This window comes from Tachyglossus aculeatus, chromosome 3 (assembly GCF_015852505.1).
Source record: "Tachyglossus aculeatus isolate mTacAcu1 chromosome 3, mTacAcu1.pri, whole genome shotgun sequence".
Taxonomy (NCBI): domain Eukaryota; kingdom Metazoa; phylum Chordata; class Mammalia; order Monotremata; family Tachyglossidae; genus Tachyglossus; species Tachyglossus aculeatus.
The window spans coordinates 47,190,095-47,215,075 of record NC_052068.1 but is presented as its reverse complement, the minus strand read 5'-3'; the positions used below and the strand labels follow the sequence as shown (position 1 = coordinate 47,215,075).

Here is a 24,981-nt window from a genome sequence, read left to right as displayed (position 1 = left end):
CATCTGTAAAATGGGGATTAAGACTAAGAGCCCCATGTGGGGCAACCTAACTACCTTATAACTACCTCAGCGCTTTGAACAGTGCTTAACAAATGCCATCATCATTATTATTATCATTATGAAAAGACAGCTGGTTGATAACAATGCAATTTAGATATATATTAGGCTCTAGATTGTAAGCTCTCTATGGGCAGTGAGCACATCTACCAACTCGTACTGTACTCTTCCAATTACTTAGTACAGTGCTGTGCACACAGTAAGCACTTAATACATACTACTGATTGATTGATTAGGTAATGTAATCCAGAACTAATGGAAAGTAGCTTTAGCAGTGTGGTTTAGTGACTAGAGCACAGGCTTGGAGTCAGAAAGTCTTGGTTTCTAATCCCAAATCCACCAGCCTGCTCTGTGACCTTGGGAAAGACACTTAACTTTTCTGAGCCTCAGTTAACTCCTCTGTAGAATGGAGATTAAGAGTGTGAACCCCATGTGGGGCAGAGGCTGTTTGTAACCTGATGAACTTGGATCTACCCCAGCACTTAGATCACTTAGTGATTTCTTAACAAGTACCATAATGATTAATTGTTATTATTATTATTAATATGAGTTTCCTGTCGTTCTAGACTGTGACCTCTGAAGAAACACAGGCCATGTCTAAGTTCCAGCTGTGTATTCTTTCACAGTGCTTAGTACAGTGTTATTCCCATGGTATGCACTCAATAACTACCACTACTACTACTAGTCTTGATAGAGTAGCCAATCTAATGCATAGATATCATATTGCACTGTCAGTGTAAAAACAATATTAAAAATTCAGTGAAACAAATATCAGGACAACCCCCACGGAAAAAAGGAGCAAGGGTCCATAAGGAACAGAGTCACTGGAAACGGCACCATCTTAACCCTCTGCAGCCTCTAAGTGCATGCTGTAGTGCCACTGGGGCCCAAAAACAACCAAGTTATTAACTTGGTTCTGTCTTTTATCTCCCAAAGCTGAATGTCAGTGATCAATTCACCAGTAACCTATGGCAGTAGGGATAGACAGTTCTGCAGCTTGCAAGGTTCCCCAATGGGTTGATACACTTGGCATTGTGAAACATCAATCAGGGGAAACTCCCCAAGATGATATTCATTCATTCAATTATATTTATTGAATGCTTACTGTATGCAGAGCACTGTAGTAAGCGCTTGGAAAGTACAATTGGGCAACAGATAGAGGCAATCCCTACCCAACAACTGGCTCACAGTCTAGAAGGGGGAGACCGACAACAAAACAAAACAAGTAGATAGACATCAATAGCATCAAAACAGATAAATAGAATTATAGATGTATACACATCATTAATAAAATAGAATAGTAAATAAGTACAAATATACAAATTTATACAAAAAAGTATAAGTGCTGTGGGGCGGGGAAGGGGGTCCAACAGAAGGAGGGAGTAGGGGTGATGGGGAGGGGAGAAGGAGCAGAGATATCAGTATATGATAAATGGCTAATGATTGATCAGGTCATAGTTTAAATTACTAGGTCACCCAATCTTCCTACCAGAGGGAGGAACTGAGGAGGAAGGAGGCGGGAATTTCTATGAAGCTCCAGAGGAAGAAGTGACTCGTGCCCAGGGAGCAGACTTTCCTCTAGGAACATGCATGCTAAGTTTCCCCTGAAACTGAAGCATTAGTGGGTGAAATGCGATGCACGTGTGGTTTCTACTGCTGGACCAGGGGACCGAGTGGAGATGGGGTGGCTGTGGGTTGAAGGAGGAGTCATGCCGTCTCCACAGCAGCAGCAGCTGGAGTGGGGAAAGCAGAAAAGCAGCAGCAGCTCTTTGTCAGGCCCGAAAAGCCTCGTGTTTGTTTTCTTTTTATTTAAAAAAGTGACAAAAAGATTAATCTACTGGGGCTCCAGAGGGAGAGCTGCAGCAAGAAAAGCAGGAAGGCAAATGTAACTCCTCGCTGAACCCCCAAGAAGCACTGCCTGGGCCAGCTCCATTGCCTCAAATGATTGGCAGGGGGAGATGGCACCATGTTTATTCATTCAATCGTATTTCTTGAGCACTGTACTAAGAGCTTGGGAAGTACAAGTTGGCAACATACAGAGACAGTCCCTATCCAACAGTGGGCTCACAGTCTAGAAGGGGGAGACAGACAACAAAACAAAACACGTAGACAGGTGTCAAAGTCATCAGAACAAGTAGAATTAAAGCTATATTCACATCATTAACAAAATAAATAGAATAGTAAATATGCACAAGTAAAATAAATAGAGTAATAAATCTGTACAAATATATATACAAGTGCTGTGGGGAGGGGAAGGAGGTAGGGCACAGGGGATGGGAAGGAGGAGAGGAAAAAGGGGGCTTAGTCTGGGAAGGCCTCTTGGAGGAGGTGAGCTCTCAGTAGGGATTTGAAGGGAGGAAGAGACCTAGCTTGGTGGATGTGTGGAGGGAGGGCATTCCAGGCCAGGGGAAGGATGTGGGCCGGGGGTCGACGGCGGGACAGGCGAGAACGAGGTACAGTGAGGTTAGCGGCAGAGGAGCAGAGGGTGCGGGCTGGGCTGTAGAAGGATAGAAGGGAAGTGAGGTAGGAGGGGGTGAGGTGATGGACAGCCTTGAAGCCAAGAATGAAGGGTTTTTGCTTGATTCGTAGGTTGACAGGCAACCACTGGAGATTTTTGAGGAGGAGAGTGACATGCCCAGGGCATTTCTGTACAAAGATGATCCAGGCAGCAGAGTGAAGTATAGACTGAAGCAGGGAGAGACAGGAGGATGGGAGATGAGAGAGGAGGCTGATGCAGTTATCCAGTCGGGGTAGGATGAGACATTGAACCAAGAAGGTAGCGGTTTGGATGGGGAGGAAAGGGCAGATCTTGGCGATGTTGTGGAGGTGAGACCGGCAGGTTTGGGTGACAGATTGGATGTGTGGGGTGAATGAGAGAGCAGAGTCGAGTATGACACCAAGGTTGCGGGCTTGTGAGACGGGAAATCGTAGTTCAACCCTTTGCCTCAGGACTGATAGAATAGGAGGCCCAGACAAATCTGTAAGCCTACAAAATTCTCCTTATGCAACTCACACACTGTCATGGACCCATTTGCAAAACAGCTCTCCTGACCTATAAATATCCTGGATCCCATGGGAGCTAGGAGTTTTACTTGGGACTTTTGAAGTTCTGTAGACCTGTAAGTGCCTTGGGGAGCCTTATCTTCATAGCCCATCCAAGCCAGGATCCTAGATCTTCCCAAATCTGCTCCAGTTCTCTAATGTGCATAGCCAAACTCAGAGAAGAATCCAATTTGAACCAGTTTCTAGACTGTAAGCACATTAAAGGCAGAGACTGTCTACCAACTATTTCATACTGTACTCTCCCTAGCACTTAATACAGTGCTCTGTACACAGTAAGAGCTCAATAAATACCAATTACTAATAGAGCATCCAAACCCTTTGGAGGGAGCCCCAAGTGAACTGTTTTCCGCCAAGTAGTTTCTGGAACACCTATATCATTTACTGAAGAAAAACTACATTCTTTCACATTTCCAAATAGCCCTTTTAGAAGACACACTTTTGAGTCATGTATTTGCCTTATATCTTTCTTCCAAGAGGGTGATCAAAATGTTTATTAAATTTTTAATACTGTGTGTTCATTTATTGTGATACCATATGCACCAAGCAATCAATGGTATTTATTGAGTGCTTACTATATGCATAGCACTGTACTAGAAGCAGCATGGCTCAGTGGAAAGAGTACGGGATTGGGAGTCAGAGGTCATGGGTTCTAATTCCGGATCTGCCACTTGTCTGAGGTGTGACTTTGGGCAAGTCACTTAACTTCTCTGTGCCTCAGTTCCCTCATCTGTAAAATGGGGATTAAGACTGCGAGTCCCAGGTGGGACTACCTGATTACCTTATATCCCCCCCAGCTCTTAGAACAGTGCTTCGCACATAGTAAGCGCTTAACAAATACCATCATTATTATTATTACTAATTGCTTGGGAGAGCAGAATACAATAGAGTTGGTAGGCATGTTCCATGCCTACAGGGACCTCACATTCAAGAGCAGGGCAAACATTAGTGGATAAAACATGAGCTTGGGAGTCAGAAGGACCTGAGTTCTATGTGGACTGCGTCCATCCTGATTAGCTTGTATCTATCCCAGCACTTAGAACAGTTCTTAACACATTGTAAGTGCTCAACAAATACCATATATATGTGCATAAATGCTATGAGACTGAGTATGGGTAAACATCAAGTGCCTAAAAGTACAGATCCAAGTGCATAGGTGACACAGAAGGGAGAGTGACTGGGGTAAAAAATGGCTTAATCAGGGAAGGCCTCTGTTTCATGGTATTTGTTAAGTGTTTACTACGTGCCCGGCACTGTACTAAGTTAATCAGGTTGGACACAGTCCATGTCCCACATGGGGCTCATAGTTTTCATCCACATTTTTCAGATGTGGTGAGGCACAGAGAAGTTAAATGACTTGTCCAAGGTCACACAGCAGACAAATGGCTGAACAAGGCTTAGAACTCAGATTCTTCTGACTTCCAGACACAGGCTCTAATCACTAGCCTGCACTGCTTCTCTTGAGGGAAATTCATTCATTCAATTGTATTTATTGAGTGCTTACTGTGTGCAGAGCACTGTACTAAGTGCTCGGGAAGTACAAGTTGGCAACATACAGAGACGGTCCCTACCCAACAACGGGCTCACAGTCTAGAAGGGGGAGACAGACAACAAAACAAAACATGTGGACGGGTGTCAAGTCGTCAGAAAAAATAGAAATAAAGCTAGATGCACATCATTAACAAAATGAATAAAATAGTAAATATGTACAAGTAAAATAGAGTAATAAATCTGTACAAACATATATACAGGTGCTGTGGGGAGGGGAAGGAGTTAGGGCAGGGGGGATGGGGAGGAGGAGAGAAAAAAGGGGGCTCAGTCTGGGAAGGCGTCTTGGAGGAGGTGAGCTCTCAGTAGGGCTTTGAAGGGAGGAAGAGAGCTAGGAAATGTAATTTAACCAAAGACCTTGTAGGTGGGGAGAGTAGTAGAAGCAGCGTGGCTCAGTGGAAAGAGCACGGGCTTTGGAGTCAGAGGCCATGGGTTCGAATCCCAACTCTGTCACATGTCTGCTGTGTGACCTTGGGCAAGTCACTTAACTTCTCTGAGCCTCAGTTACCTCATCTGTAAAATGGGGATTAAGACTGTGAGCCCCACGTGGGACAACTTGATCACCTTGAATCCCCCCCAGTGCTTAGAACAGTGCTCTGCACATAGTAAGCGCTTAACAAATGCCATCATTATTATTATTATTAGTAGTAGTCTGCTGTATATACTAGGGGAGAGAGTTCCAGACCAGAGAGAGAATGTGAGAAGGGGGTTAATGGTGAGGTAGGTGACATTAAGCTACAGTGAGCAAAAGTTGCAGATAGAGTAACAAAGTGTGCACACTGGGCTGTATGGCAATCAGTGAGGTAAGATAAGAAGGAGTAAGATGATTTAGTGTTTTAAAGTCAATGGAAAGTGGTTTCTCTTTGTTCTGGAGGTGGACGGGCAATCACTAGAAGTTCTTGACAGGGCATAAGTGGACTGACTGAATTTTGCATGGTCTAAAGGAAAGAGCACGGGCTTGGGTGTCAGAGGACCCAGATTCTAATACTGGTTTCACCCTTTGACTGCTATGTGAACTTGAGCAAGTAGATTAAGGTTTCTGTTTCAATTTCCTCAACTGTGAAAAGGGGATTAAGTACCTCTTCTCCCTCCTAGACTCTGAGCCCCATGCAGAATAGGGATTGTTTCTGACCTAATTAACTTGTATTTACCCAAGCACTTAGGACAGAGTTTGACACATAGTAAGTGCTTAACAAGTGCCATAAAAATAGTCATGGAGCTGGGATTAGAACCCAGGTACTCCACTCCCAGGCTCATTCTCTTTTCATTAAGCCACACTGCTTCACATATGCACTATAGTGTTAGTCTGTCCAGACGGAACACTAATATTGTACAGAACTACATGCTATTAACTCTGATTTACATTACTGAAAAGTCTAATATGGATCTAAATTACATTCTTACCAGTCACCAGTCTTTTGATAACCTGGAACTTCTCTTATACCTATCCATTTTTTTATTTGCAAAAATAATAGTGTCACTTTAGACACTTTTAGACAGTGTAGAAAGTTCATGATGGTAACACTGAGAACTATTTTTTTTTTTGAGAAATGGCATCCCATTCATTATTTTCTTGTTATTTTTAAAGTTCTGAGTTGAAATGAAAAAGGCAAAAAGCACTAAAAAAGAAATATTTTACTTTAGCTCTCCCTTAGCCTTCCCTGTGTTTTAATGATGGGTTTGCCAAGTTTTGACCTTTGACAGACTTTTGACATTACCCCATCACAAAAAGCATCCCAAATTCACTTCAGCTCAAGCTTAGCGTTCACCATGTAATAGGTGTTCCATAAATACTGATGACTGATAATAATGATGATTTGGGGATATTATTATTGCCAAATCAATATGATTGTACTTCCCTTTAGGGTATAATAGTTCTGTTTTTTTCTCACTTTTCCTGCCTAAGATGTTTCACTCACTCTGAAAGCTCTCTATTTGGAGAATATTTATAGACCAGCCTAGCCCTTATGCCATTTCTTCCTGGTTGACATTCTAGTCCCATCACTGATGAGCAGCCAGCCCTGAGGGGAAAGCCCCCAACCAGGCACTAACTTGGATTTTCATCTGGGAAATCAAAGGTGACACATCTACAATGACAAAACTCTAGATTTGATTTATTGCCAGCATAGTTAACATGATAATGAAAAGGAAACCTGCTCTCAGAGTCGAGCTTTTCCTACCTACATTTTTTTGGGGGTGATCTTTTACAAGGTATGATTCGATTTTCAATGGATTCGTGGTTTGACCTAAGTGTGTGCAACCAAGATTTGACTGGATTTAACAATTGTTTCCTTCCTTTAATATTGCCTAGTGCCCCCCGTCCCTTTTTTTTAAAGCCACATAATAATTAATTTGGTTTTAATCCAATCCTTTAAAAAATATCACTGGCTAAATTTTACAGACGATACAAAGTTGATGGTGGAGGATTTATTCAAGACCTGGAACAACCAAATCCAGAAAACTTCTTGTTAAAAATTAAATATCAGACAACTGTCAATTTCAATTTCACTGTATTGCACCAATGAACAAATGGACATAACCTAATTACTCCATTTTCCTCTTTAAATTCATTTAAGCATGATCCATAATTCCAATGGGTTCCTGCGGTTGAATCTTTCATATCTTCCTCCTTCCAGACACTGCTTAAAATAAATAAAACCTTCCTTTCAGAGGTCACTGAACTTTGGTGCAATAAGCTATATATGATAAGTCACAGGGAGCCCTACTCTTCTACTATGGAATCTCCTAACAATACATATATATATATATATTGTATATATATATTATATATATATAATATAAAGAAATTGTATTTATTACTGCTCTCCACCCTTGCATGGCACAGCATGGGAGTCCTTTCTCATTCACTCAGTTGTATTCATTGAGCACTTACTGTATGCAGAACATTGTACTAAGCGCTTGAAAAGAACAATTCAGCAATAGAGACAATCCCTGCCCACAATGGGCTCACAGTCTGGAAAAATAATGATGGTATTTGCTAAGCATTTACTATGTGCCATGCACTGTTCTAAGTGCTGGGGAGATTACAAGGTGATCAGGTTGTCCCAATGGGGGCTCACAGTCTTAATCCCCATTTTTCAGATGAGGTAATAAATCACAGAAAAGTTAAGTGATTTTGCCCAGTCACACAGCTGACAAGTGGCGGAGCTGGGATTAGAACCCACAACCTGTGACCCCCAAGCCCGTGTTCTTTCCACTAAGCCACACTTTCTCAACTTCTATCTCAAGAGAAATTGACTGGAATATAGAAAATCCTTCAGGCCCAAGGTTGGGTAGAGAAAAGGTGGTTAGGAGAAGACCCCAAGAATAGCTCTGGATGAAAATTTGAAATACTTTAGGAGAAAGTCATTAATTTTAAGCCCCAGAACCTGAATCACTTCAGTGATATTAAAGATTCCACAATCGCATTTGAACTGAAAGTGAAAATGTCCTCACTTGCATGTTTGTTAGAGTTATGAATCAGCCTCCTGGAATTTACATGAAACATTTCAGAGGCAAATGTTGACTATTTGCAAATGATTAGCCCATAAATTTGCTCTAATTACCACTAAAATAAAATTTGAAAAGCCAATGTAAATATGAATTAATGAGAATAGGGTATAATACTTCTCCATATAAATACAATGCATAAGAGTTAGAATGTAAATGAGAAAAATGGGAATCTAAAACCACAGGTGACAATTGAACTTTATACATGCAAAAAAGCTAAAAACAATCACAATCTGTGGTATTCCATTTTTAGGAAGCTTCTTCTTTCCCCCTAATACACCTAGGAATTCTTCACTGATGCACAGAACTACTCAAAATAACTATCGAAACATTTTCTGCATGAGTGAAAACTTGGTTTCATCATTAATTCCTTAATGTCTTCAGACTTCACATCCAACCAATTTATAAATCCTACCAATTTTTCCTCCATACAATTTCTAAAATCCACCCCTGCCCTTTCCACTCAACTACTGACTACTCTGGTCTATACTCTGGTTATATTACAATTTAACTACTGCATTATCTTCATCACAGGACACTCCGTTTCCAGACATTTTAGTCCCATAATCCACATTGTTGCATGAATCATCTTGCAGCGTTGCTCACCATTCATCCCTCCACTCCTCAAAAACTTCAAATAATTACTCATCTGTTGCATCGAGGTTTTCATCTTTTAACTATAAATTGCTCTCTATTCTCCTGCCTCTAATCTCTGTTCTCCCAGTTTCCAAACACCCCCAGCCACCAGTATGCCAGATAAATCAGTCAGTCAGCTGTATTTATTGAAGGCTTAGTGCGTGCAGAGCACTGTATTTAGCAACTGGGACAGGACAATATGACAATAAATGGACATATTCCCTGCCCACAAGGAGCTTGAAGTCTAGAGGGTGAGACATGAATATAAATATATAAATGACAGATATGTTCATGAATGCTGTTGGGCTGGGAAGGGGGATGAATAAAAGGAGTAAGTCAAGTCGGCCCAGAGGGGAGTGGGAGAAGAGGAAAAGAGGGCTTAGTGAGGGAAGGCCTCTTGGAGGACATATGTTTGAATAATAATTTTTCTACAAAGATGTCTAGTCCATCTTTCCCACTACTCCAGAATCTCCAGTTGTTGCCCAGGCACTTCAACATCAAACAGAAACTTTTTATCATCGACTTTAAAGCACTCAAATAACTTGTCCCTTCTTACCTAACCTTGCTGCTCTACTACAATCTGGCCTGTACTCTTTGCTCCTTCAATGCCAATGTACTAACTGAACCTTGATCTCAATGTATCTCACCACTGACCTCTCACCCTCTGACCTGTAATATCCTCCCACTTCGTATCTGATAGACAATTACTCCCCCCATCTTCAAAGCCTTACTGAAGGCACATCTCCAACAAGAGACCGTTTTTGACTACACCTTCCTTTCCCTCTCCCTTCTACATCACCATTGCGTTTGGATTTGCTCCCTCTATTCACCACTCCTTCAGTCACACTGCACTTCTGTTCATATTCTTGACTGTAAGCTCACTGTGGGCAGGGAACATGCACTCACCCAAGTGCTTAGAACAGTCCTCTTCACACAGTAAGCACTCAATAAATATGATTGATTGGTGGATTGGTTTTCAAGAGGGGGAACTGTCCCAGGGGCTGAGGATAGTTTTAAGCAAGCAACAGACTCTTAATAAATACTACTGATCCCTGCAAGATGTTTAGCAGCTAAGCGAGGCTTGTAGGGAATTGATGGGGAACCAGGACAGATTGACTTAGGGAGGGATGCTTTCTAGCAGCTGGGCAGGTCCCTGTGTGTAGAATTAGAGTTATAACTCTGTCCCTCAGAGGTCACAATTACCACTAACACTGAGGTTGGCTTGTTCAAGAATTTTGACAGTACAGATTTGCTTTTTGCTTCTTTCTTTCCAAAAGTGTAGCTGTGGCTGGAAGCACAGTTGTTACCCAGTATCAACCCTTGATACTAAATTAAGCTAATCAAACAGCTGGGGCTTGGGTTTCATAAATTCAGTCCTGTCATCGAGTGTGTTTCCCTATACGCTTTTGGTGGAACATTGTTAGGGAATTAGGGAACAATTATCTGACACTATAAGCCTGCCTGGATAGAGGCCACAAAAATTTTAGAAGAAAAGTTTGCAGCATATCCACATGCAGGGGATGAAGGAATGAGAGAATGCTATAGTGGACCTTTTTTCTTTTTTAATTTCATACCAGAGGTTTGCCTGAATACAATCATTCAGTTAGTAGAGAATCGGGTATACTTACTGTTCTCACTGGGATGATTAAGGACCTACTGCCTAATATGTGAACTCATTAAAATATATTTAAGGTGAGTTACAGCAAACCATTCTGGAACCTTGGCTTCCTAGTGTGAGTGGTCCCTTAAAGATTTGTTTTGAGTCAATTTAGTAGGTCTAATTTATTGGAAACACTACATTCTCCTATTAAAAGTCAGTATGAATGAAAGGAGACCAGTTCAGTGCTAGTCTATAATTGCTCCAAATCTCCCTATTTGCAATAATTCTTTTTCAGGGTTCATGAATCATCACAAGTAGCATTTTTTTTCAAAGAGATATGTGAATTCATGCATAAATAATTCAATAGTTTGTGGGAATTGAATTTCTTTGTTATAACCATTTTCCACCATCTATTCTACTTTAATGCTTTATTTTGTGGTTTCATTTTGCCTTGTTTTTCCTTTCATCTCAACAGCTGTTTAAAAGTTGTTACTCTTTCTCCAAACAATCAATAGGACAAGGAGTTTTTGCCACACCAAGTAGAAATGTATTTCTAATTGGACCAGGTTCACCAAATTATTGCATGTTGTTCATTCAATCGTATTTATTGAGTGCTTACTGTGCACAGAGCACTGTACTAAATGCTTGGAAAGTACAATTCAGCAAAACAGAAACAACTCAGATTAAGCATAGGATCATTAAAGTACTATCCGCAGCTGCAAGATTTATGAAGTGAGGCCTACCTTTCTTCCAGAATAGTTATTTTAAGGACCTTCTGGAATTAGTGATTACACCAGATTTGACCCTGTTTGACAGACCTTTCCAAACAAATAGGATACAGATCAATGATGCTGAGCGAAGCCAACATAGCCATGGTTCCTGAGCACCAGTTTTCCATATATTTTACCTTCAAAAGCATCCAACTTGAAATATTTTGCAACTCGAGAGAGAATTTGCTATATCAAAAATTAATTCCTGGGAGGCATTCATGCTATTTGAGCATTTCTATGACACTCTCCCATTCTGAACTCTCCTGCCCGTTTGTCCTGCCCCTTTCTGTTTTGCTTTCTTTTTCCTCCTCCTCTTTCATTTCTCCAAATCGTACTCACTCTTTTCCATTTGATTTTTTCTAGATAATCTCCTAATTCCTTATCACCCTACCCTTCATATCTCATATCTCTCCATCCTTCTACCCTTTCTTTATTTTTCTCCTGGTTTGGATGTTCTTCATTCCCCTGATGCTTCCAGGGTCTCTTCTCTCAACATTTCTGAAGGCATCTTTCCCTTTATATCCTGCCTTTCATTTTTTCTATGACAATTTTTTCATTTTTCCTTTCTCTACTGTCATCATTTCTTGAGTATCTGTCATTTACTGAATATCCTTCCTAAGCAAACTACTCTACTAAGCACTTGGGAAACTACAGTAAAAGTAGAAAATATATTTCCTTACCTTGTGGAACTTGCAACGTAATAGGGGAGAAAGATGGAAACATAATCAGAACAAGAGGAAAAACAACTGGCAACTAAGTGAAAAAATGAGTAGAATATAAATAGGTGTATATGGACTAATTCACCCTCCCCACTTCATTACTTGTGCAGTTCAGTGTGTACCTCTGAAGACTGTACTAAGCATTTATGTATATTTCCTTATATTCTATTGTATCCCTTATCTGTAATTTATTTTAACGTCTGTCTCTCCCACTAGACTTTAAACCTTTTGTGGACAGAGATCATGTCTTCCAAAACTACTGCATTGTACTTTCATAAGTGCTTAGTACAGTGTTCTACACAGAATAAGCACTTAATAAATATCACTGATTGATTAATTAGAAAATGCCTCGTGGAAGAGGTTGCTTTTTAGGATGGTTCTGAAGGTTGAAAGGACATGACGTGAAGGTCTTGATTGGGGAGAAAATCCTAAAGAGGGAGAAAGTGGACACAATCGGTCAGAGACAGGACAGTCAAAAACAAGATACAATTTGGAGGATGGCTTGGAAGAAATTAAGAGGGCCAGCTAGTTCGTAATCAGAAAAGAAAGCAGGGAGGTAAAAGGACAGAAGTGCTGAAGATCCTTAAAGTCAATGGGCAGGAGGTTCTAGCTGATGTGGAGAAAATGGATACTTTTAGGACATTTTGAGGAGAAGATTGATATTTCCCAAATTACATTTTAGGGAAATTATCCAGGCAGTGACTGAAGAAGGAAAAGCCTGGAGACTGGGAGACTACTAAAATGCTAATGCAATAATCCAGGCCTCACTGGGCCTCTGAGCTATCTCAGGCTCTGACATGCTACACTTTTTCATCTCCAGCCACCCCTGCAATTCCACTCTGGCTAGCTCTAGATCCTATTGATTCTGGGTTGCCCTGAGCTCCAGTTCCAGGCTGGTAGAAATTTTTTTAAGCTTCAGAAGTGTCTACCCATTTATCAGTGCCCATAACTGCCAACTAATTTTGTCTACAAATTGCCCAAGTGTGTTGATTCTTTCATACATGTTGCTGTACAACATGACACCCATGGTTCAGGCTAATCAGTCTAGGAAAAAGCCTGTATTGAAAAATAATAAAAAAGATCCCTTCTATGGAACTCGGGGAGATCTCTTCAGCAGTTGTACAGGCATATAAAGTGAGCATACATGTATATAAAGTTAATGATAATAATAATTGTGGTGGTATTTGTTAAGCACTTACTTTTTGCCAAACACTGTACTGAACACTAAGGTCAACGCAATCAGAAACCATATTAGGGTTCACGGTCTTAAGTAGGAGGTAGAATAGCTATTGAATCCCCATTTTGAAGATGAAAGAACTGAGGCAAGTAGGAGTTAAGTGACTTACCCAGTGTCACACAGAAAACAATTGGTGAAGCAGCCAGTGTTAGAACCCAGGTTTGCCGACTCCCAAGCCCATCTCTTTCCACTAGAATACTTTGCTTCAGAAGATATAATCTTCCCCAATACAGAAATACAGAAAAAAATTCTGCCAAAACATGTGAAATCTAAAATATTTTGTCTGGTTTTATGAGAAAGAATAAGGAGAGAAGTATCATAGAATGTAGAATGAACACGTCCATTGAATAATTCCTTTTAAAATTTCAAATTTCATTAACCCATGCCACTCTTCATCAGTGACTCATTCTATAGAGTTTCCATCTCATACAAATATGATTTTTAAATTTAAGTGAAGATCATTTTAAAAAACAACTCATTTTTTATTGTGCATGACAGTATATGATTATTTTCCTGAATTCAAATCAAAGTGAAGGTTTCAATTGCACACACCTAAGAAAACTTCTGTAGTAAACCAAAAAATACCAGTTTAATTACTAATTTCACAAATAATCTTTTAACCTTAAATAAAATTTAAATTGATTCTATTTAAAAAGTTGTGTTGAAGAGATATTTCATTCATTCATTCGATCATATTTATTGAGCACTTACTGTGTACAGAGCACTGTACTAAGCACTTGGAAAGTACAATTCGGCAACAGAGTAACCAGAGCTAATTAAAGAATTCAAGTCTTATTAAAAAAATGGTGTCATATATTTAGAATATAAAGGAAAAAGCAGATTTATCTTCAACTCAAATAGATCCTGGAATAACATCTCAATATTTCACTAAAAATGATAAATATCAGAATTGCTACCTTGTACAAAATAGGTAAAATATTTAATTTCTAAATTTCCAAGTTGTGATATTTTTTTTCACTTCAAAAATTTTAGTACTGGCTTCTAAGCCTGAAAAAAGGATTGAAATATTAAATAGGGTAGAGGAAAGAATGATCATTTAACTGTATTTAGTATGTACTCACCATTAATATCTAGTACGTTAACTGAAACAAAAAATATTGGAACTAGACTTGACTTTTGCCAATCTTCATGTGTTCCTCGGGGCAAAATACAAAGAAAAAATAGAATAATAAATGTTTCTTCAGGAAAACAACCCTATCAGTAGTAAATTGGACACTCCCTACTAGGGACAGCAAGGATACTGTAAACTACAAAAGCAAAGGTCCCTTGTCTTTGTGATGTCATAATGAACCAGAGGTAGGTTGCTCTCTAATCATATTATTACCAATCATTTTTCTATGTGGACCGTCTAAAGCGGGGCCTCTTTGAATACCACTCCTTCAGCTTCTACTCATCTCAAATAATAATAATAATAATAATAATAATAATAATAATAATAATAATAATAATAATAATAATAATAATAATAATGACAATAATTGTGGTATTTAAGCATTTTCTAAGTTCCAAGTACTGTATTAAGGGGTAGTTACAAGAGAATCAGTTCCTATCCTACCTCTGTCTAGGGCAGAGGGAAAATAGGTTTTGAATCCCCATATTACATAAACAAACTGAGGCACAGAGAAGCTAAGTGATTGTCTAAGTTCACCCAGCTGGCAAGTGGCAGACTTTCAGGCCTATGATCCTTCCAGTAAGCAACACTGCTTCTCAATTCAAGTTTAGCTTGGCCCTACCCACAATAGCTAGTAATGAAATACATGAGTTTCCTGCACTTTTACAAGGTGGATTTGCTTTTTATTTGGGGGAAAAAAAGAGAACCCCATTCTTAAATACTAATCCTAAGCACAGATGCCATCTTTAAGATAGCCTCACCTGGTTCAGATAAAAATGACCAATTATTTCCACTTACTTTGTACATGAACATCCCCTTTGTCATTACTGTTGTGGTATTTGTTAAACACTTGCTTTGTCAGGTACAGTTCTAAGCACTGGGGTAGCTACAAGTTAATAGGATGGGCAACAGAGGCTGTCCAACCTGGGGCTCACAGTCTAAGTAGGAGGGAAAAGAACTGAGTCCATATTTTACAGTGGAGGAAACTGAAGCACAGTTAAGTGACCTGCCCAAGGTCACACAGCAGACAAGTGGTGGATCTGGGATTAGAACCCAGATCCTATGATCCCACAGGCCCATGCCCTTCCCATTAGGCCATGCTTTCTTCTTTATTGCAGCTTCGACAGTAAAAATCACCAACTCAGAGACATACTACTAAATATGTCATGTGATAGCATTGCAGAATACTTCCTCACTGCATAAAAGATGTAAAACCAGAATGTTATCTATAGATGGTCATAGGACATTAGATTGACTGGGATGAGTACTTTAAGCATACAGATAAATACAGAGTTGGCCTGGGCCCAGAAATCAATGTTAAACTGGAGGATAAATAAATGAAATGGGAATGCTTCATGAATTTGTTCAAGCCAGTTACTCATACTTATTTCCAAGGTCAGAAAGTATGAATAGGTTTCAGGACATGGCCAGGGAACAAGACTGAAAATTTAGAAAGCAGAAATTACCTGGCAATAGCACTTTCAGATTTTCCATCTTACACATGTAAAACCACAAAATGAACAAAGATCAATTCCCTACCCTGTAGAAATTAGTCACCAAATCATTTATCTATGGATAGCCAAATTAATGGTGGGATTTTCATTTCCTGACATCTTTCTAGGTTGAGTCTGCCTGGGAGAAGAAGTTAGCACAGCAGGCTGGACTTTGGAGACTGGAGCTAGGAGAGTAGATGAAGCCCTTAACAGCTGTTTGGTTACAGAAAGGGCAGAGCAGACCTTTAAAATTAAACCCATCTTCCTCCACTTATCTGTTCTCACCATTTGCCTTCCACTGGATCTAATAACATTTATCTAGCTCGTAAAGGGAACATTCCACCACCCACATTAGCAGAAACACTACGCCTTTCCTGAACATCCCTAAAGGGTGGAATATCCTGATGACATTCAAGGGATAGGACCAGGAGCCCCTCTCCAGGACTTTGCAGGTTCTATGAGTCTCAATTGAGTTTCAATTTCCTGAGGCAAATGTGATCACTTCTCAAAGCGTGGAATTATATTATTTAAATACCTGTTGCATGTTTTACTTACTATGGTAGTATAATACTATACTTGTAGATCAAGGTATTGCTGCTGAATTGATCTTGAAAATTTTGATGATCCTTTTTGGACTTGGTTAGAGGAGTTCAAAAGTCAAATCTATCATATATTGATGGACATGACTTCTAACTCTTCTCATCGACTATCAAGAATAATAATATAATAATAATAATAATAATAATAATGTCATTTGTTAAGCACTTACTATGTGCAAAGCACTGTTCTAAGCACTGGGGAGGTTACAAGGTGATCAGGTTGTCCCACGGGGGCTCACAGTCTTAATCCTCATTTTACAGATGAGGTCACTGAGGCTCAGAGAAGTTAAGTGACTTGCCCAAAGTCACACAGCTGACAACTGGCGGAGCTGGGATTTGAACCCAGGACCTCTGACTCCAAAGCCCGTGCTCTTTTCCACTGAGCCACGCTGCTTCTCAATACTTTTATCCTCTTTAAAAATGACTTGCAATGGGTCATTTTCAAGAGTTAGTAGTAATGCCACTTTTTAAGTACTTAACAGTGATCGAAGGGGTTGGGAGAAATAGAAGGGCAATGATTCAGACATAACCCCCTACTCATTAGGGTCTCAACTCTAGAGTTGGGAGTGGAGGAGGTTCTGGGATGGTGGGAAATCTTCACATTCTATACTGCTGCAGGCAGGGTCATCAGTGGCCAAACCATCACAGCCTTCCTAAGTTTTGATTGTCCATGAGATTGTAAGTTCCATGAAGGTAGGGACTGTTTCTACTAATGCTACTGTACCCTCTCAAACACTTAGTACAGTGCTTTGCACACAGTAAGGCTCAATAAATAACATTAATTGATTGGTTAATAAGAATTAAACAACTGTATTCTTGATCAATTGACTAAGGATCCAAATGTTGCACCGAAGCACAGCCCACTCCATGCCCCTGCACCACTCCCCAAAAGTAAAATTCAGAGACAGAGGTGTGTCCCCTCCTGACTAGACTCAAGATTTTTAGGGGAATTGGAAGAGACTTTCCATATTACACAGAGTTACTGTTGTGCCAATATTCAGGTCAAAGGTCTGCCACAGTGAGCAGTTGCAAATAGCTCAGCCTAGAATACAATAATTAGAAGTAGGGTGTTTCTCCTAGAGCTTTAAGATTGTGACCCAACAAGAGAGAAGCAAAAACAGTTCCAGGCACAGAGCAGAGCAGTAAGAAATGGTCATTTTTGTGTGCAAGAGATTGTTGGTCATGCATCATTCATATCAGTCACACTGCATACACTGATAGACTTTTGCTATCAGTAACACTGTGGTCAAGCCTTAACCCTTCTCATTTATATGCATTACTGTCACAATATGCATACTAATTAGTTTGCATTGAGTTCCCATCCAGGAAAACTGCAGCTGGCAAGGCCAGGATTCACCTTATCAGCAACCAATCACTGACTGCTGCCTGTAGCCTTGAAACCTGTGTTTGCAGAGACTTCTACAGCCACAGAGTGTCCTCTGGATGACACAGAGCCAATACTGAAGGAGCTTGGTGTATAATGAGGGGATAATGAAGACAACATTATAAAGACATTATTATAAATACAGTTGAATGAGAATGAATGAATGAACAGAGGCAGAGCAGCATGTGATATTCATTCATTCATTCAATCATATTTGCCAGTCCAGCTCACGAACCTACAGGACTTGAGGGGAAGGATCAGACTAGAAGGAGAGACATGTTGCTGCATCACCCAGGGAAGCAGGACCAGAGGGAAATACAAGGTTCAGCTCATCCTCATCCTTTGTCTTTGGCCACCAAACGGCCATTGACCATTTGTTGCAACAAAATGAATAAAAGGCTGGCCTAACCTGACTTATATCTTGGGATATTTTCTAACAGTACCATCTTCAAATCCTGAGGGATTACCACATCTGACAATAATTGTGTTTCTTTTAAGTGCTTACTATGTGCCAATAACTGTACTATGTGCAGGGGTAGATACAAGAAAATCATGTTCCACATAGGACTCACAGTCTATATAGGAGGTAGAACAGATATTGAATCCCCATTTGGCAGTAAGATAACTGAGACACAGAGAGGTCAAATGACTTGTCCAAGGTTCCACAACAGTTAAGTGGTGGATCCAGGATTAGAACCCAATTCCTCTGATTTCCATGCCCAAGTTCTATCCACTAGGCTATGTTGTTTCTCTATATGTATATATGCAATGTTCAGAGACCTAGCCACATAGATTTTTTTAAATAAGTCTGCCTTCTCATAGAAGAGTCACAGGTGGTTAAATTACTGCTGAAGTTTCACCAAACCTAAAAAAACTAACCAAAAAGCAATTACTAGAGGAATTCATCACAGAGTCTTCTGTCCAGAAACAACGACCCCAATCTCAGATTGAATAAGGGAAATAATTTTCCCATGCTAAAGTGAATTTATCTTGACATTCCTTCTCTACTGACAATGGAGTAGAAGAATTCAAACTCTATTTGCTTCTCTATTCAGTGTTACTTCCTTGCCATGTATGCCCAAGGCTTTCAAAGGTACCTGAAGAAGATAACATGGCTGTAAGAGAGATAAGGGCAAAGGCAGGAGGTGGGGAAGGAGGAAAGGTATGGATTCAGCATAGAGCAGTGGATAGAGCACAGGCCTCGGAGTCAGAAGGTCATAGGTTCTAATTCTGGCTCCGCCACTTGTCCGCTGTGTGACCTTGGGCAAGTCACTTCACTTCTCTGGGCCTCAGGTATCTCATCTGTAAAATGGAGGTTGAGACTGTGAGCCTCGCGCGGGACAGGGACTGTGTCCAACCCAATTTTATTTTAGTCACCCCAGTACTTAGTACAGTTCCTGGCATATAGTAAGAGCTTAACAAATACCATAATTACTATTCAAGTTAGATTTGGCAATCTGAGGCATTATATAATCCTAGCATGAATAAACATCATTTAGATCTCAATTAGGAAGTTGCAAAGTGTCCCAAAACAGAAACTGCTACTCACTAACTAGAATTACCTTTGATTTCAGACTCAGGTATTTCCTCAAATACTGGGAACTGAAAAACTACTATTAAGACTTCAGCAAGGAGCCTTAAAAAAGGAGCAATGCTAACTCAAAAATGTGATGTTAATGTTGTCTGAATGGTAGCCATCATGATCTATTTCAAACCCTGGAATTCAACAAGAATAACACAGAAATAAAAGACAGCCTTCACTGGAAAGCCAGAAGCCCTTATCTGCTTTTCTGAACTTATGCCGATTCTGTCCAAATTAATCCAGCTTCTGGAATTTCATAGCAATGCGTGAATCTTGAAAAATATTGCAGTTGCAAATTGTTATATTGACACTCCTCTCTATACTACCCTGCATTAATTTGGAAATGTATTTGGCAGTTGCACTTACCAAATAACAGGAAATATAAATGGGATGCAACAGGATAAGGGAAATATTGCCCACTGCAAAAAGTGCTCAAAGAGAGCCTTTGAAAGAAATGACAAATCTATATTTTATAAAGAAATTTAGAAAAAAGTACAAAGATTCAAAGAAAAATTATTTGGATTTGAGCATTATAAAAAGATAATTGTTTTGAGAGTAAAATTTGATAGCTAAAACACAGAGGCAAGAGAGGACCAGATATTAGTGAAGACAACAGAAATCAAATGATAGGGATTTTAAAGGTAAGAGAAGAGAAGGTCCTTCCTGGTATAATCTGGCAAAACTAGTGCAGCATTTCAGAAAATGAGTTAGGGAGTTTCTTCAGATCCTTGTTTGAAAGGCCCCATTATGAATAAAAAGCAATGTGATATTGTAATGAGTAATAAATCAATTGTCTCTTTGGCTTTTTACTTCCTCATTTTGAGACCTCGTGAACAGCTCAAATGCAGTATAAAGGACTTGGGTTTTGGGGAGAGGTGGTATTAATGCATTTCCATGTGCTTATTACAGTGCTATGCACACAATAAGCACTCAATAAATACCACTGATTTTCTTCAAAAATTCAACAAATCAGTAGAGAAAGAGAAATAGAAAAAGGCACGTGGAACAGGTAAAAATAAAACTGGATTTCACTGAAAAATGTATGGAATCTGGCACTAAAATCAGAATTAAGAATTTTACACAACGATGCTCCCTTGGTACATATATATTTTTGTACATATATAGACACAAAGTAATTAGACAGCAAAATATATCCATTTGCAAATTAATTTTCTGCTCCAACCTTATTCCAAGCACTTGGGTGTTTTCGTTCCATTAACAAATGTCAACACTCCAGGTGATGGAGTTTCTAACTGTGGCGCAAAGCCATTTTTACAAAAGGGTAAAGCTAAAAAAAGCACACCCTGTAAACTTGTGAGGTCAATGGTGGGTTTTACTTATCAGAATCCTAATTTTGAAGGTGCAAAGTATTAAGGACTGCCACAGACTCCATGTAAAATGAAAATTTAACTAAGTACTTAATACAAACCACAAAATTAGCAGGGAATATGATATTTTTAAATACATAATTTATGCTGCTAATTATCCAGAAACCATTCCCGTCTACACTTCACTCTGCTGCCCAGATTATCTTTGTATAGAAACACTCTGGGCAAGTCTCTCCCCTCCTCAAAAATCTCCAGTGGTTGCCTGTCAACCTACAGATCAAGCAAAAACTCTTCACTCTCAGCTTCAAGGCTGTCCATCACCTCGCCCCCTCCTACCTCACCTCCCTTCTCTCCTTCTACAGTCCAGCCCGCACCCTCCACTCCTCTGCCACTAACCTTCTCACTGTGCATCATCCTCGCCTGTCCTGCCTTCGACCCCTGGCCCACGTCCTTCCTCTGGTCTGGAATGCCCTCCCTCCACACATCCACCAAACTAGCTCTCTTCCTCCCATCAAAGCCTTACTGAGAGCTCACCTCCTCCAAGAGGCCTTCCCAGACTGAGCCCCCCTTTTTCCTCTTCTCCTCCTCCCCTCCCCATCACCCCCTTCCCTCCCTCTGCCCTACCCCCTTCCCCTCCCCACAGCACTTGTAAATATTTGTACATATTTATGAATCTATTTTATATGTACATATTTACTACTCTATTTTATTAATGATGGGTATGTAGCTATAATTCTATATATTCTGACACCTGTCTACTTGTTTTGTGTTGTTGTCTGTCTCCCCCTTGTAGACTGTGGGCCCGTTGTTGGGTAGGGCCCATCTCTATATGTTGCTGACTTGTACTTCCCAAGCACTTAGTACAGTGCTCTGCACACAGTAAGTGCGCAATAAATATGACAATGAATTGAATGAACGAATTAGACTTGGTAAACAAGAACCCTGCCCTCAACAAGCTCCCAGCAAAAAATATATCTATCTGGTATTTGGTGAAACCCAATTGATATTGCATGATTCTGGTTTGGTTGTTTTTTGTTTTTTATCTTCTGTATAGCTGGCCTGACAGCCTTTCTCAAATAAAGTCCTCTTCAGGAACATACTAGAACCAGTAAAGAGTGGGAACCCCTCTCAAGGTCACACCTGGAGAGTTTCCAGTACTCTACCTGTTTCGGCTTTGGGAGGGAGAATCAGGCAGAGGCCTACCCATTCCATTCCTAGCTTGGACACTGGCTAGCCAGTGGAAGGCAATCTGCTACAAGTCAAAACTCACCTGTGCTGGGCAGCAACAACATGGTGGAGAGTTGAGGGTGGAGATTCAAGCTTACTGCACCGAAAAAGGCACTCCTGTATTTTTACCAAGAAAACTCTGTGGATACACTACCAGAACAATTGCAGATGGAGGTAGGTCATTCTGGGAGAGATGTGTCCATGGAGTCGCTATGGGTTGGAGATGACTCGAAAGCATAAGACAAAACAAGATAAAGAGTGCGAATGCATTCCAGTAGTTTGAATAGTCGACACAAGAACTCACAGGATTTAAACTGAATTTTAGGTCTTTAATAATAATAGTTCTTGCATTTGTTAAGCACTATGTGCCAAGCACTGTTCTATGCACTGGGGTAGATACAAGGTAACCAGGTTGTCTCCCATGGGGTTCACAGTCTTAATCCCCATTTTACAGATGAGGCAACTGAGGCCAGAAAAGTTAAGTGGCTTGCCCAAGGTCACCCAGCCGATGAGTGGCAGAAGCCAGATTAGAACCCACATCGTCTGACTCCCAAACCCATTCTCTTTCCTCTAAGACATGCTGCTTCTCTAATTGGCCTAGCCATATCATTTCACTTGCTTTGAGTCTCGTTTTCTCTATTATAGTAGAAGCAAAAATGGTTATCAAGGATGCTGTGCCTAAGGACACTCTGAACAACGGTATCCATTCTGAAAACCTTAGCTTGGATGGTAAAGGGTAGTTAATGAAACAATAGCAGGGCAGGAAGGGAAAGAGGGAAGAACTGTCAACTTCCAGCAATTATGATCCAAACAGATAGCCAAGTAGAATTTCTGAGGTCTCAGAACAGATTATTTTGAGTGTCTGAATTTTCTAGTTTGGCTTGCCGCATGGGCCAGATTTATGGGTTAAATGATAAATCTTCCCTTCATTTAAACTGTGCACACCAAAATGTGTTGAGTGAGCCAAGACTGAGCTACACCTAATCCTTTTTCAGAAATCAGCTTCTAATTGGAAAATGATCAATAGACTGGATGCAGTTTTATCTTAGGCTTTTTCAGTACCTGTGATACATATCCAGATGTGAACATGAACCTTCTCTCATCATTAAAAACATTTATGGAAACTAAGAAACCCTTATATTAGGTGGAAATTGACACTTTTAAAATGTTTTTTTACAACACACATTAAAATATATTTCAAAACAAACACCAAAGTCCCCCAGATATTATAAATATCACTTTCATTTTAAAAAAAGCTATTCTTAGAACTTAAAAAACAGTGGAGAGAGTGACAGGTGATATGACATAAGATCTACAGCAGGAAGCGGTCTTAATCTGCTGAACGTTTCAGCAAATATTTCTATTTTGGTCTTGTGTCTTTTTGGGCACACCAGATGTGATGACCAGATTGAATGAATGAATTTCCACCGGCTCCCACATTTAGGAGAGGGAAAAGGAATCCAGGAAGATTACTCAATGGTGAGTCTCCCTGATGATAATAATTAATAATAATAATGATGGTATTTGTTAAGTGCTTACTATGTGCCAAACACTGTTCTAAGAGCTGCTGTTGATACAAGGTAATCAGGTTGTCCCACTTGGGGCTCAAGTCTTAATTCCCATTTCACAGATGAGGTAACTGAGACACAGTGAAGTGAAGTGACTTGTCCAAAGTCACACAGCTGATAGTAGCAGAGTCGGGATTAAAACCCACAACCTCTGACTCCAAGCCCGTGCTCTTTCCATTAAGCCATGCTGCTTCTCTTAAACATCGTATTTGTTAAGCACTTACAATGTGCCAAGCACTGTTCTAAGCCCTGGGGTAGACACAAGGTAATCAGGTTGTCCCACGTGGGACTCACAGTCTTAATCCCCATTTTACAGATGAAGACACTGAGGCACAGAGAAGTCAAGTTACTTGCCCAAGGTCACACAGCAGACAGGTGTCAGAGCTGGGATTAGAACCCACATCCTCTGACTCCCAAGCCTGGAGTTTTGCCACTAGGCCATGCTGCTTCTATGCTGCAGCATTCTGACGATGCAGCTGAACCATTCAGAGAGAGGGACTGGGGCAAAAGAAGAGGAAACAGATGAGGTGAAGAGAAAACCTTTGTCCATCTTGAGTTGAGGGGGAGTGAGCTCTATGTCCAGGAGGGTGGGACACAGGAACAGTGTGGATGCTGAATGGACTCAAGGCACAGGGAAAGATCAGAGAGGATACCTGGAGTTCAGAGTCCAGTGGCTAGACCACAGGAGAAACAAGGCTCCTGTCCTTGGGTGGGAGAAGAACCTGAGCTCCAGGACACCATAGGGAAGTACGGAGGGTCCTGCAGAGGAAAGTAGTAGTTCCAGGGAAAGGCAGTTTGAATTTGATTTGTTTTAGTTGTTACCGTGCTAAGAACATATTAAATACTGTTGATATCTCAGCTCTTGGTGTCTGTTCTAGGGGCTGCAGGAGAAGCTCTGAGAACTGGAAAGACCTGTGGGTTGGAGAACTGCAGGTATGGAAAGGAGCCTTTTGACCCCAAGCTTCCTGCAGGCAGCCCTAGGAGAGTGCTGGTAGTCTAGTTCCCAAAGGCCTCTACACCTTTGAGAGCCTCCTGAACTTCACTTGTAGAGTGGTGGCAGTAATTGGGGTGAAGTTCATAGGACATCCCAAAGCCTGCAGTAGAAGAAAGGGGCCCAGCAAAATTATTTCTTCATCCTCACTGACTTTCATGCCCATTGCCCTCATTCGTTGTTTCAGATGTTTAACCCCTCCTCAAACCCCCATCCTCCTGTTCTCTCCATCTCTTGCTTCTAATGACCTGACCATGTATTTTACTGAGAAAAGGGAAACCATATCCCATATCCTCTCCAATCCCTCCCTCCTCCTGACCCTTCCTCAACTCTTTTATCTCTCCCATCAGTATCTCGATGGGATACTACTTCTTTCACTCAAAATCCAACCCACCACCTGCACCTCCAACCCCATCTCTTCGCATTTTATCAAAACACTTGCCCTCTCCCTTCTTCCCTCCCTAACCAGCATCTTCAACTCTGTAATCCCCAGCTTCCCTCGTCTTCAGTTCATCTTCAACTTCTCCAATGGCTTTTCCC

The 24,981-nt window shown here is 40.5% G+C and overlaps 1 protein-coding gene and 1 non-coding gene across 2 annotated transcripts in view; one reads left to right on the top strand and one right to left on the bottom strand.

Annotated features, from left to right (window-relative positions):
• CTNNA3 (catenin alpha 3) overlaps positions 1-24,981 on the bottom strand; it is a 1,398,597-nt gene that overhangs the window by 198,149 nt on the left and 1,175,467 nt on the right. The window lies entirely within an intron of this gene.
• LOC119926173 lies at positions 21,778-21,915 on the top strand. Its single transcript, XR_005450072.1, has one exon. It is a non-coding gene; the product is annotated as a small nucleolar RNA SNORA7 (small nucleolar RNA).